Genomic DNA, 10,575 nt, shown 5'->3' on the forward strand with positions numbered 1-10,575 from the left:
TGGCATCATAGTATTCTGGGTAAGATCCAAACCTATACAGAGCTGGTCATGTGGCTGACTCTGGGGTCAGAAGAATACTTTGTTTATGTGAGCAGAGTTTTCAATAGCCTCTCATTGTGCCGGACCTAGGTGCTGATTGGGAGTTGGAGAACTGGAATGTAGTAAAGGGGGGCCTGTGATGTTTTTTTTTCAGTTTCACAATAACCAGTGTTGGGGATCAGAAGCACAGTTGGTGACTGATAGGTGAATTTAAGTTCCGTGTTAACCCCCAGTTTTGGGAGCATCTGCTCTCCCTTTTTCAGCTTGCCCTGATCTTGGCATTTTCAGTGTGGACTGCCCCAGGCACACTGGGTCACACTAAGCACTGAAGTTAAATTAATAGTGTTTTTTTATGACACAGTCATATGAAATCAACTGAACTCCTTTGTTTTCTTTCATCTGAACAGGGTTTCCAGTTTCCAAACCTCATGTAATCTCCCAGCTGGAACACGGGGAAGTGCCATGGGTCCCAGACCTCCAGGGTTCAGAGGAAAGAGAGATCCTGAGAGTTCCCTGCACAGGTGAGGAAAGATTAAACCAACTCAGAATCTGTAAGTGCCTGAAGGAAACATCTGGGATGCCCTACAATGCCCTTGGAAGGCTTCTCAGTTTGTTATTGTCCCTAGCAGGGGTTGTATCCTCAGAGTAAGTATAGCTCATGGCTTCCTGTAGACCCTAGCAGACACCAGGCACTGACTTCCTCCCTTCCCCCTGTGAGTTTGGATGGGATGTGAGGGCCGAATTGATCTCCTCCTCTCTCTTGTTTAGGGGAAGAGTTTGGAGGAGTTCAGTTCCTGTTTTTATTTGATCTCTCATGCACTTGTTTTGGTTTGGCCTTCCCCTCTCTATCTCTGTTTGAGGTTTCTGTCTCTTATCACAGCAGGTGATGCAATGATATGTGAGAAAGAGGAGCAGAATTCTCAGCAGGAAAATGTTGACCAAGTGGCTAAACACAGAGAATTATTGCAAAGAACGAAAAGGAATGTGTCCAGGAGTCATGAGCAGGGAAAATGCTGTGAGATTCAGCACAGACCAGAAAGAGAGCAAGGAAACCATCCAGGTGAGAAAATGGGTAAATGTATTGCCTGTCGGGGAACTCAGAAGAGCGTCAAGGAAACCACAACACAGCAGGAAATTCTCATGGGAAAGAGGAAAAATACATGCACTGAGTGTGGAAAAACCTTCACTTGCAGCTCAGCCCTTTCTGTTCATCAGAAAATCCACACAGGGGAGAGGCCCTATGAATGCCCTGAGTGTGGGAAAAGCTTCACTAGCAGCTCAGCCCTTTCTAAACATCAGAAAATCCACAGAGGGGAGAGGCCCTATGAATGCTGTGAGTGTGGGAAAAGCTTTTATTACCAGCTCAGACCTTTCTAATCATCAGAGAACCCACACAGGGGAGAGGCCCTATGAATGCCTTGAGTGTGGGAAAAGCTTTATTACCAGCTCAGCTGTTTCTGTTCATCAGAGAATCCACACAGGGGAGAGGCCCTATGAATGTCGTGAGTGTGGGAAAAGCTTCACTCACAGCTCACACCTTCTTACCCATCTCAGAATCCACACAGGGGAGAGGCCCTATAAATGCAGTGATTGTGGGAAAAAATTACTTCACCAGCAGCAGCTTATTAACCATCAGAGAATCCATACAGGAGAGAGGCCCTATGTATGCAGTGAGTGTGGGAAAACCTTCAATCAAAGCTCAAACCTTCTTACCCATCTCAGAATCCACTGAAGGAAGAGGCCCTATAAATGCAGTGATTGTGAGAAAAAATTCCTTCACTGCCAGCAGCTTATTAGCCATCAGAGAATCCACACAGGTATGAGACCCAATGGAAGCAGTGTGGGAAAACCTTGTCTTGCCACTCAACCCATGTGAGCCATCAGAGAATCTGCAAGGGGGATCAACACCGTAAAACCCTCTAGGGCTATCAATACTTTAATACTTTCCTGATTCCCACATAGTAACTTTTAAACGCTGTTTGTAGCACCAGTTTCCCTCAGCTTGTCCAGATGAGTCAGTGGCACATTTTTGCATTTTGCAGTTTGACCTCTTTGAGGTGGACTCCTTTGTCCTTTCTATCATCTCCATTCTCCCATGAGTAATTCGAGTGTGCCCTTCCTAGCAGGAACCAGGGAGCATCACATTTATACCATTCCTTCTATTGTTAAGTTATTGTTAGAGTCACCAGTGATACAGATTGTATCATTGACAATTGTAATCATGTTGTGCTGAAGAGCAGTTATAATGGGAACTTTTCATATTACATGTAAATGAAGAGGAGCAGGGGCAGGAAAAAAGTGTCATTTCAGCCTCTGTGATACTGGAAGGAGATGTAAAAAGCGACAGAGTCCTGTGGCACCTTATAGACTAAAATACGTATTGGAGCATAAGCAATATACAAAAACCTGTAGAAGAACACTTCAATCTCCCTGGACGCACAATAGCAGACTTAAAAGCAGCCATCCTGCAGCAAAAATACCTCAGGGCCAGACTTCAAAGAGAAGCTGCTGAGCTTCAGTTCATTTGCAAATTTGACACCATCAGCTCAGGATTAAACAGAGACTGTGAATGGCTAGCCAACTACAGAAGAAGTTTCTCCTCCCTTGGTGTTCACACCTCAACTGATAGAGGAGGGCCCCATCCTCCCTGATTTAACTAACCTTGTTCTCTAGCCTGATTCTTGCTTACATATTTATACCCGCCTCTGGAAATTTCCACTACATGCATCTGACGAAGTGGGGATTCATTCATGAAAGCTTATGCTCCAATATGTCTGTTAGTCTGCAAGGTGTCATAGGACTCTTTGTCACGTTTCACAGATCCAGATTAACACAGCTACCCCTCTGCTACTTGGAAGGAGATGGGGTGACCCAGAGATTCCCTCCTTCCTCATCATGGCAGAACTGTTACCTTTTGTCTGAGCCAAGCAGGGTTTATCGTCATCACATTCTACCCCTCCACTTCTCAAAGTGTCATGTGATGAAGTGTTCTCAGTTGTCTGATCTTGGAGATGATGCTCTGATTTATTTAATCCCATATCAGAGTTGCTATGACTGGAGATGAAAGTATCAAAGACCGAGAAGGGGAATTCAAATGGATCCTAAATGCAGTGTGATCATTTCGAGTTTAAATCTCAGGTTCCATCTATTGGTCAGGCCAATTCTGGCAAGGTGGCTGCTTTTCCTCCATTATGGGAATGCTAGGATACTAAACATGTTGTAAATAACATAACTGACTATTGAGACAGTGCTCAATGAAATATGTCTGAATGGATAGGAGAAGAATGTGATGGGAGAATCTCTTGTCCTGATTCTAAATAATTAGATGTAACCTGTTCTGGAATTTCAATTTACACTTTTTCATTGTCATGTATTCTATCTCTCTCTGTAATCTGGGTTTCTATCTTTCTCGATGGCTGTGTGGTCACACAATTAGATATTAGTTCAGCTCAGATTTATTGGAGAATTTCAGACAAATGACCATTTGCTAAAGTCATCATTTCTCACTTCAGCTTTGCTTTTTCCCCATCCTTCCATGATGATATGGAGAAAGTTCAAGTGCAGTTCTGTCAATAGGAGAGAACTCTCCAATTTACTGGCCATGCTAACAAAGACACAGCAGTGATTTAAAATCTCCACTTGGAAATGGTGAACAACAGCAGACCCCCGACTAACCGAAGGAAGTGCATATGACCACAGTGTAGTTCAATTGTTTAGATCAATATTTTCTCAGATGGCTATGTTGGCAGGAGAAGCTCTCCTGCTGATGTAGCGCTATCTACACAGGGGATTAGAGATGTGTAACTACGTTGCTCAGCTGTGTTGATTTTTCACACCCCTGAGCAGTAATTATACCGATAAATGTCTTTAGTGTAGACCAGGCAGTTTTCTCCTGTGTTTTCTGCATTTGTATCACTTCTCCCCTACTTTCCACTACTTTGAAAGATTTAAAGTGTGAAAAGAGAGGTATTTTTCCTCATAATACTAACATTCCCACATAGGAGACCCCTTCCACCAACACGCATGGCAGAAGAACCAGAGGTATATGAACTCACAGAAGTTTTGGGACAAAGCACAACTTGAGCCAAGGTTCAGTTGTTGGCAATGGGCATTAAAAGAAAACTAACGTATGTGACCAGAATTTGTGATCTTTGAATATATTAGTGTTACTAGTGAAAATGAAACAATAGGGGATGTTATTGGTTAAAGAGTAAGAGACTAATTGTTTGATCTGAATTATTCTGAAAAACTGAAAGCTGTCTTGTTTTCTTTTTTTAGTTGTACAGGAAATGATGGTTAATCTTCAAAAGTTAATTTGATTTAATTTACCCCCTGTAGTGTAAGGAGTTATCAAAGACCGAGAAGGGGAATTCAAATGGATCCTATCCTTTGATAGGATAACGAGCCTTGTGGATAAGGGAGAAGCGGTGGATGTGATATACCTAGACTTTAGTAAGGCATTTGATACAGTTTCGCATGATATTCTTATAGATAAGCTAGGAAAGTACAATTTAGATGGGGCTACTATAAGGTGGGTGCATAACTGGCTGGATAACCGTACTCAGAGAGTAGTTGTTAATGGCTCCCAATCCTGCTGGAAAGGTATAACAAGTGGGGTTCCGCAGGGGTCTGTTTTGGGACCGGTTCTGTTCAATATCTTCATCAACGATTTAGATGTTGGCATAGAAAGTACGCTTATTAAGTTTGCGGACGATACCAAACTGGGAGGGATTGCAACTGCTCTGGAGGACAGGGTCAAAATTCAAAATGATCTGGACAAATTGGAGAAATGGTCTGAGGTAAACAGGATGAAGTTCAATAAAGATAAATGCAAAGTGCTCCACTTAGGAAGGAACAATCAGTTTCACACATACAGAATGGGAAGAGACTGTCTAGGAAGGAGTATGGCAGAAAGAGATCTAGGGGTCATAGTGGACCACAAGCTTAATATGAGTGAACAGTGTGATACTGTTGCAAAAAAAGCAAACATGATTCTGGGATGCATTAACAGGTGTGTTGTAAACAAGACACGAGAAGTCATTCTTCCGCTTTACTCTGCGCTGGTTAGGCCTCAACTGGAGTATTGTGTCCAGTTCTGGGCACCGCATTTCAAGAAAGATGTGGAGAAATTGGAGAGGGTCCAGAGAAGAGCAACAAGAATGATTAAAGGTCTTGAGAACATGACCTATGAAGGAAGGCTGAAGGAATTGGGTTTATTTAGTTTGGAAAAGAGAAGACTGAGAGGGGACCTGATATCAGTTTTCAGGTATCTAAAAGGGTGTCATCAGGAGGAGGGAGAAAACTTGTTCACCTTAGCCTCCAATGATAGAACAAGAAGCAATGGGCTTAAACTGCAGCAAGGGAGATTTAGGTTGGACATTAGGAAAAAGTTCCTAACTGTCAGGGTAGTTAAACACTGGAATAGATTGCCTAGGGAAGTTGTGGAATCTCCATCGCTGGAGATATTTAAGAGTAGGTTAGATAAATGTCTATTAGGGATGGTTTAGACAGTATTTGGTCCTGCCATGAGGGCAGGGGACTGGACTCGATGACCTCTCGAGGTCCCTTCCAGTCCTAGAGTCTATGAGTCTATGAGTCTATGAGTTCTGATAGAAAACCTCACTCCAAAGGTTGGGGTGGGAGAATAGGTGTTAGAGTGTATAAGAGAATATTGGGTCTGTATAGATTTTATTTATTTGTATTTCAAATAGAGCATAATTTGCTTAGCCTCAAAGTCAATTTCTATTAAAAGGAAAACTGCTCGAGGAGACAAGCTGTATAAGTTTTTAATCACTTACACTGTAAGCGTCCCTGACTTCCCCACTTCTCTAATTTGCAAAGGAAAGGCCTGACATCTGTCATAGGATGTGTCCAGCAGGTAGGAAAGCTGCAGTTGTCAACCATCAATACCAAGGGAAAGGCTGAAGTCCATTGCCTTTCATATCTAAAAGCCATCTAGAGGCTAGTTACACTGAAAAGCTATGTTGACGTGGCCACATCTCAGGGACGTGAAAAATCCACTCCACTGAGAGAAGTGGTTAATGTGACCTAAGCCCCAGTGTAGACAGGGTTATGTTTTCAGAAGAATATTTCCAGTGTTTGAAGGGTAGGCACAATCTTAGACAGACTGATCCCCTCTGGGAAGCGAGTCATGACATCAATTCCAATTTTGACCCATCTCCCTATATGTGAGAAAGCTGCTAGTATGGAGGGCTGAGCCAGCTGTCCGATCACCTGGTTCAACTGAGGGAAAAGCTCTTATTACCCATAGTCCAAAAACTGAGAGAAATGTTGAGTTCCAACCATTGTCATTTTAGTATTTTATTGTTCCTTTCTCTATTTTTTGTATTGGCCTTTCTGTTCTATCAGAGTGTGACTGTATAGCTCAGTGCATGTGTGATAAATGCTCTTTGGTGCCAATTGGCAGAGAGGGCAAAGTAATTCACAAGAAACTCCTGCCTGAGACCTGACAAACTCACACCTAATGCTCTGATTTTTATGATATTTATCCAGGAACCATAGCAGTGAGATATCTACTGGAAGCTTGTAGATTATTGTTACCCCTGATCACTGCAAGAGGTATGTCTGAGTCCTATTGAAGGAGTCATGTAAATATATGGAAAATTATTCCCATATGGTATTGTCATGAAAGTGAGTCCAAAGTTCTTGTTGGGAATGGCCCATTCAAGTGGGAGGGAATTGTCACCTGTCCATTGCTAGCCAGTTATGAGATGTGTTGCTGCATTGTCAACTTTTGCACCAGCCCAGAAAAGGCAATGGAAAACTATCAAAGACAAATTATAGACATCGAAACTCTGTGGAAGTGTAAATGACAATATGACAATGAGGAAATGGTCCTTTCTGTGAATATACACAAAAGACTGATTCATTCTATAACAGGGTGGAGCGAAACACTCTGGGTCCATTCACCAAGGAGATCACTAATGACCAGTGGTGCTTGAAGAAAGGCAGGCCCCTGGCTCCTAGGGACTAGCAATCACTGCAATAGACTGTCACCTCAGACTTCAGTCTACTTAGGTAGGAAAGGTAACTATTAAAAAGTGTAGGTTGCATTTTGTGATTTTGTTTTGTTGGTAACAGTTGGTTTCCATCATTCACATTTGTTTGTTTATATCTTTATCCCTTGTTAAGGAAATTTCCCTTTGTTCAATAACTGTGCTCAAGTGCTATGTGTGATCCAGTAGCAGTGGGCTACAGTAAAACTGGTAACCTGGGATGTACCATTGCTTTGGGCAGAGAGGATCTGGGATTTTTCTGAGCCCTGGTCTACTCTAGGGGAGGGAATCAGTCTAAGTTATGCAACTTCAGCTACATGAATAACGTAGCTGAAGTTGATGTACTTAGATTGACTTACCGTGGTGTCTTCATCGCGGTGAGTCGACTGCTGCAGCTCCCCAGTAGACTCTGCCTGCGCCTCTCACCGAGCTGGAGTACAGTGGTCGACAGAAGAGTACTCGAGGATCGATTTATTACATCATCACTAGACGTGATATATCAACCCCCTCCTGGATCGATCGCTGCTCGCCGATTCGGCGAAGAGTATAGACATATCCTGAGTATCTGGTGATTGGAGCTGGACCCCAGAGGGGGCACGTTGAAGGAACTCGGGGGTTAAGGTGCCTTTATTGTCAACTGTCAAGGTTGCTGTAGCTCAGAGGAGGGTGCTTGACTGCCTGAGAGGCTGGTGAGTTTGGTCACTAACATCCAGCTGCCAAATGCAAAAGTCCTTCTTCCTCGTGGCAGGTGGTCACAAGGAGACTCACAGCCCTCAGCACCCTGAGAAGGGTTACAATGTGCATATTTGTTGATCCACACAGGGAAAGCTCCCTATAGCTTAAAACTCTGCCCTATGATATCATGGAACATGTGCTCTTCGCTCTGTGAAAGCACATAAAGAATCCAAGCGCTGGAGGGTAGGGTTTGGGTCCAGAGGTACCTAGACAAATTGGAGGATTGGGTCAAAAGAAATCTGATGAGGTTCAACAAGGACAAGTGCAGATTCCTACACTTAGGACGGAAGAGTCCCATGCACCGCTACAGGCTGGGGGCAGACTGGCTAAGTGGCAATTCTGCAGAAAAGGACGTGGGGATTACAGTGGACAAGAAGCTGGATATGAGTCAATAATGTGCCCTTGTTGCCAGGAAGGTTAACAGCATATTAGGCAGCATTAGTAGGAATGTTGGCAGCATCTCAAGGGAAGTGATTATTCCCTTCTATTTGGCACTGATATGGCCACATCTGGAGTACTGCACCCAGTTTTGGGCCCCCTGCTCCAGAAAGGATGTGGACAAATTGGAGAGCGTTCAGCGGAGGGCAACAAAAATTATTAGGAGAGCTAGGCATATGATTTATGGAGAGAAGGTGAGGGAACTGGAGTTATTTAGTCTGCAGAAGAGAAGAATGAGGGGGGATTTGATAGCAGCCTTCAACTACCTGAAGGGAGGTTCCAAAGAGCATGGAGCTTGGCTGATCTCAGTGGTGGCAGATGACAGAACAAGGAGCAATGGTCTCAAGTTGCAGTGGGGGAGGTCGAGGTTGAATATTAGGAAAAACTTTTGCACTAGGAGGGTGGTGAAGCACTGGAATGGATTCCCTAGGGAGGTGGTACAATCGCCATCCTTAGAGATTTGTAAGGCCCGGCTTGACAGAGGGGGCTGCCTTCCTGTGCCAAACAGTCACTAGAAGGAGGCAGACAAAGGCCTTTAAGATGAGGTGTCCATCACCGTCAAAATATCATCTCCCTCCTTCAGGTCACTGGCAGCCTGAATTTCTTCCTTATCCTACCAGAGTCTTGTCTGGACTCAGCACTATCCAGCCCCTCTGTATGTAGTGGGCAAAACCCACAAACCTTGTCTTTAAAACAAGCTGCCCCCTTCCTTCTTAGGGAAGATTTTTCTATGATTGAAGTTGAGCTTCAGTTCCCCTTTTGTAGGAGCAAGTTGAGTGTGGGGCCAGCTCCCAATAAGATCTGTTTTCACCTTTTTCCCCTAACTCTGCTCCCAGCTGTCAGGCAGCTTCCAGCCCATCCACCCTGCTTACTAGCTCTATGGTTATGTGTAATCCCCTTTGCCAATACACGTAGCCTGCGGGAAAGCTGCTCCTACCAGCTGTGTTGGTGGTACATTGGTGAGCATAGCTGCCTTCGAAACAGTTGACCTGGCTTCAATTCCTAGCCAATGCAATAATGGCTTTTCTCTTTTGTTACTTCCTTGTCTAGAAGTGGTTTAATTTCAGTCACATTGTGTTACAATCACATCATCAATAGAATGAAACAATAAATGTGTCAAAGCCCAGCAGGTCACACAGGAGGGAGGAATACAAGGGGCTGGAATGTGTCATCTGAGAAGACAGAACACTTGGAAACCTGCATCTCCCATCCCTTAGCCTTCCGTGTTATGATTCCAGCTGTGTGTGATGTTTGTATCATATTCCTGCATGATGGGGAAATAAAGTTTTGAGTCAGTTTTTGCTCCTACAGATTCCTTTGCTGTTACAATTATATTGATATGAACAAAAGGGAAGCAAAAAAACAACAAAAAAACCCCACCCAAATTGCAATACAGTTAGGGAAAGAGAAGATCAGGGGTAAGCGAAACATTTCAAAATAAAAATTAATACTAAAATGGGAGCTGGGGGAGAGAGATCATGTATGTGGAGATCCCCTTGATATTTGAAACCTACAACTACCCAGCTTTCTGAACACCTTTGATGAGCAAGATCGAGTTGGGACATCTTCAATCATTTATTGTCTCTCTGTGTTCTCTGTCTCTTTCTTCTCCCCCCATTATTCTTTCCCAATGTCTCTGCCTTTTTCCTCTTGTTCCCTCTCCCCCTGCCCGTTCCCAGGAACTCACAGTCTACAGCATTTAGGAAAAGCCAGTTTCATAAATTCATAGACTCTAGGACTGGAAGGGACCTCGAGAGGTCATCGAATCCAGTCCCCTGCCCTCATGGCAGGACCAAATACTGTCTAGACCATCCCTGATAGATAGTTAAATATTTTACTGGCTGCAGCCACAAAGCGAGAAAACTTACACTTCTGGTTCAGAGTCAGTGCACACACATAAGAATCAATGGGCTTTTAATTCCTTAGGTTCTGCCACCATATGCTGCTTCCATTTCATTTCAATCTTTTCCCAAGATTTCTCATTGTGCACAGCAACATTACACCCTTGGAAGAGAGTGGAGCAGAGGCTGCATTAATTTAACCTACAAAAACCAAAGAAATAGAAATGTAGATTAGATTAGAATAGAAATGTACTCTCCAGGTTCGTCCAGCCCAGGGGTTGGTAACCTTTCAGAAGTGGTGTGCCAAGTCTTCATTTATTCACTCTAACATAAGGTTTTGTGTGCCGGTAATACATTTTAATGTTTTTTTGGAAGTCTACAAGTCTGTATATTATATAACTAAACTAGTGTATTGTAAAATAAACAAGGTTTTCTAAATGTTTAAGAAGCTTCATTTAAAATTAAATTAAAATGTTGATCTTATGCCGCTGGCCCGCTCAGCCTGC

At 43.4% G+C, this 10,575-nt stretch overlaps 1 long non-coding RNA gene across 1 annotated transcript; it reads left to right on the plus strand.

Annotated features, from left to right (window-relative positions):
* The first annotated feature begins 527 nt into the window (after nt 1-527).
* LOC115641507 lies at nt 528-7,366 on the plus strand. Its single transcript, XR_003998087.1, has 3 exons — nt 528-560; nt 920-1,099; nt 6,553-7,366. It is a non-coding gene; the product is annotated as an uncharacterized LOC115641507 (long non-coding RNA).
* The last annotated feature ends 3,209 nt before the right edge of the window (nt 7,367-10,575 follow it).

This window comes from Gopherus evgoodei, unplaced genomic scaffold (assembly GCF_007399415.2).
Source record: "Gopherus evgoodei ecotype Sinaloan lineage unplaced genomic scaffold, rGopEvg1_v1.p scaffold_358_arrow_ctg1, whole genome shotgun sequence".
Lineage (NCBI taxonomy): Eukaryota > Metazoa > Chordata > Testudines > Testudinidae > Gopherus > Gopherus evgoodei.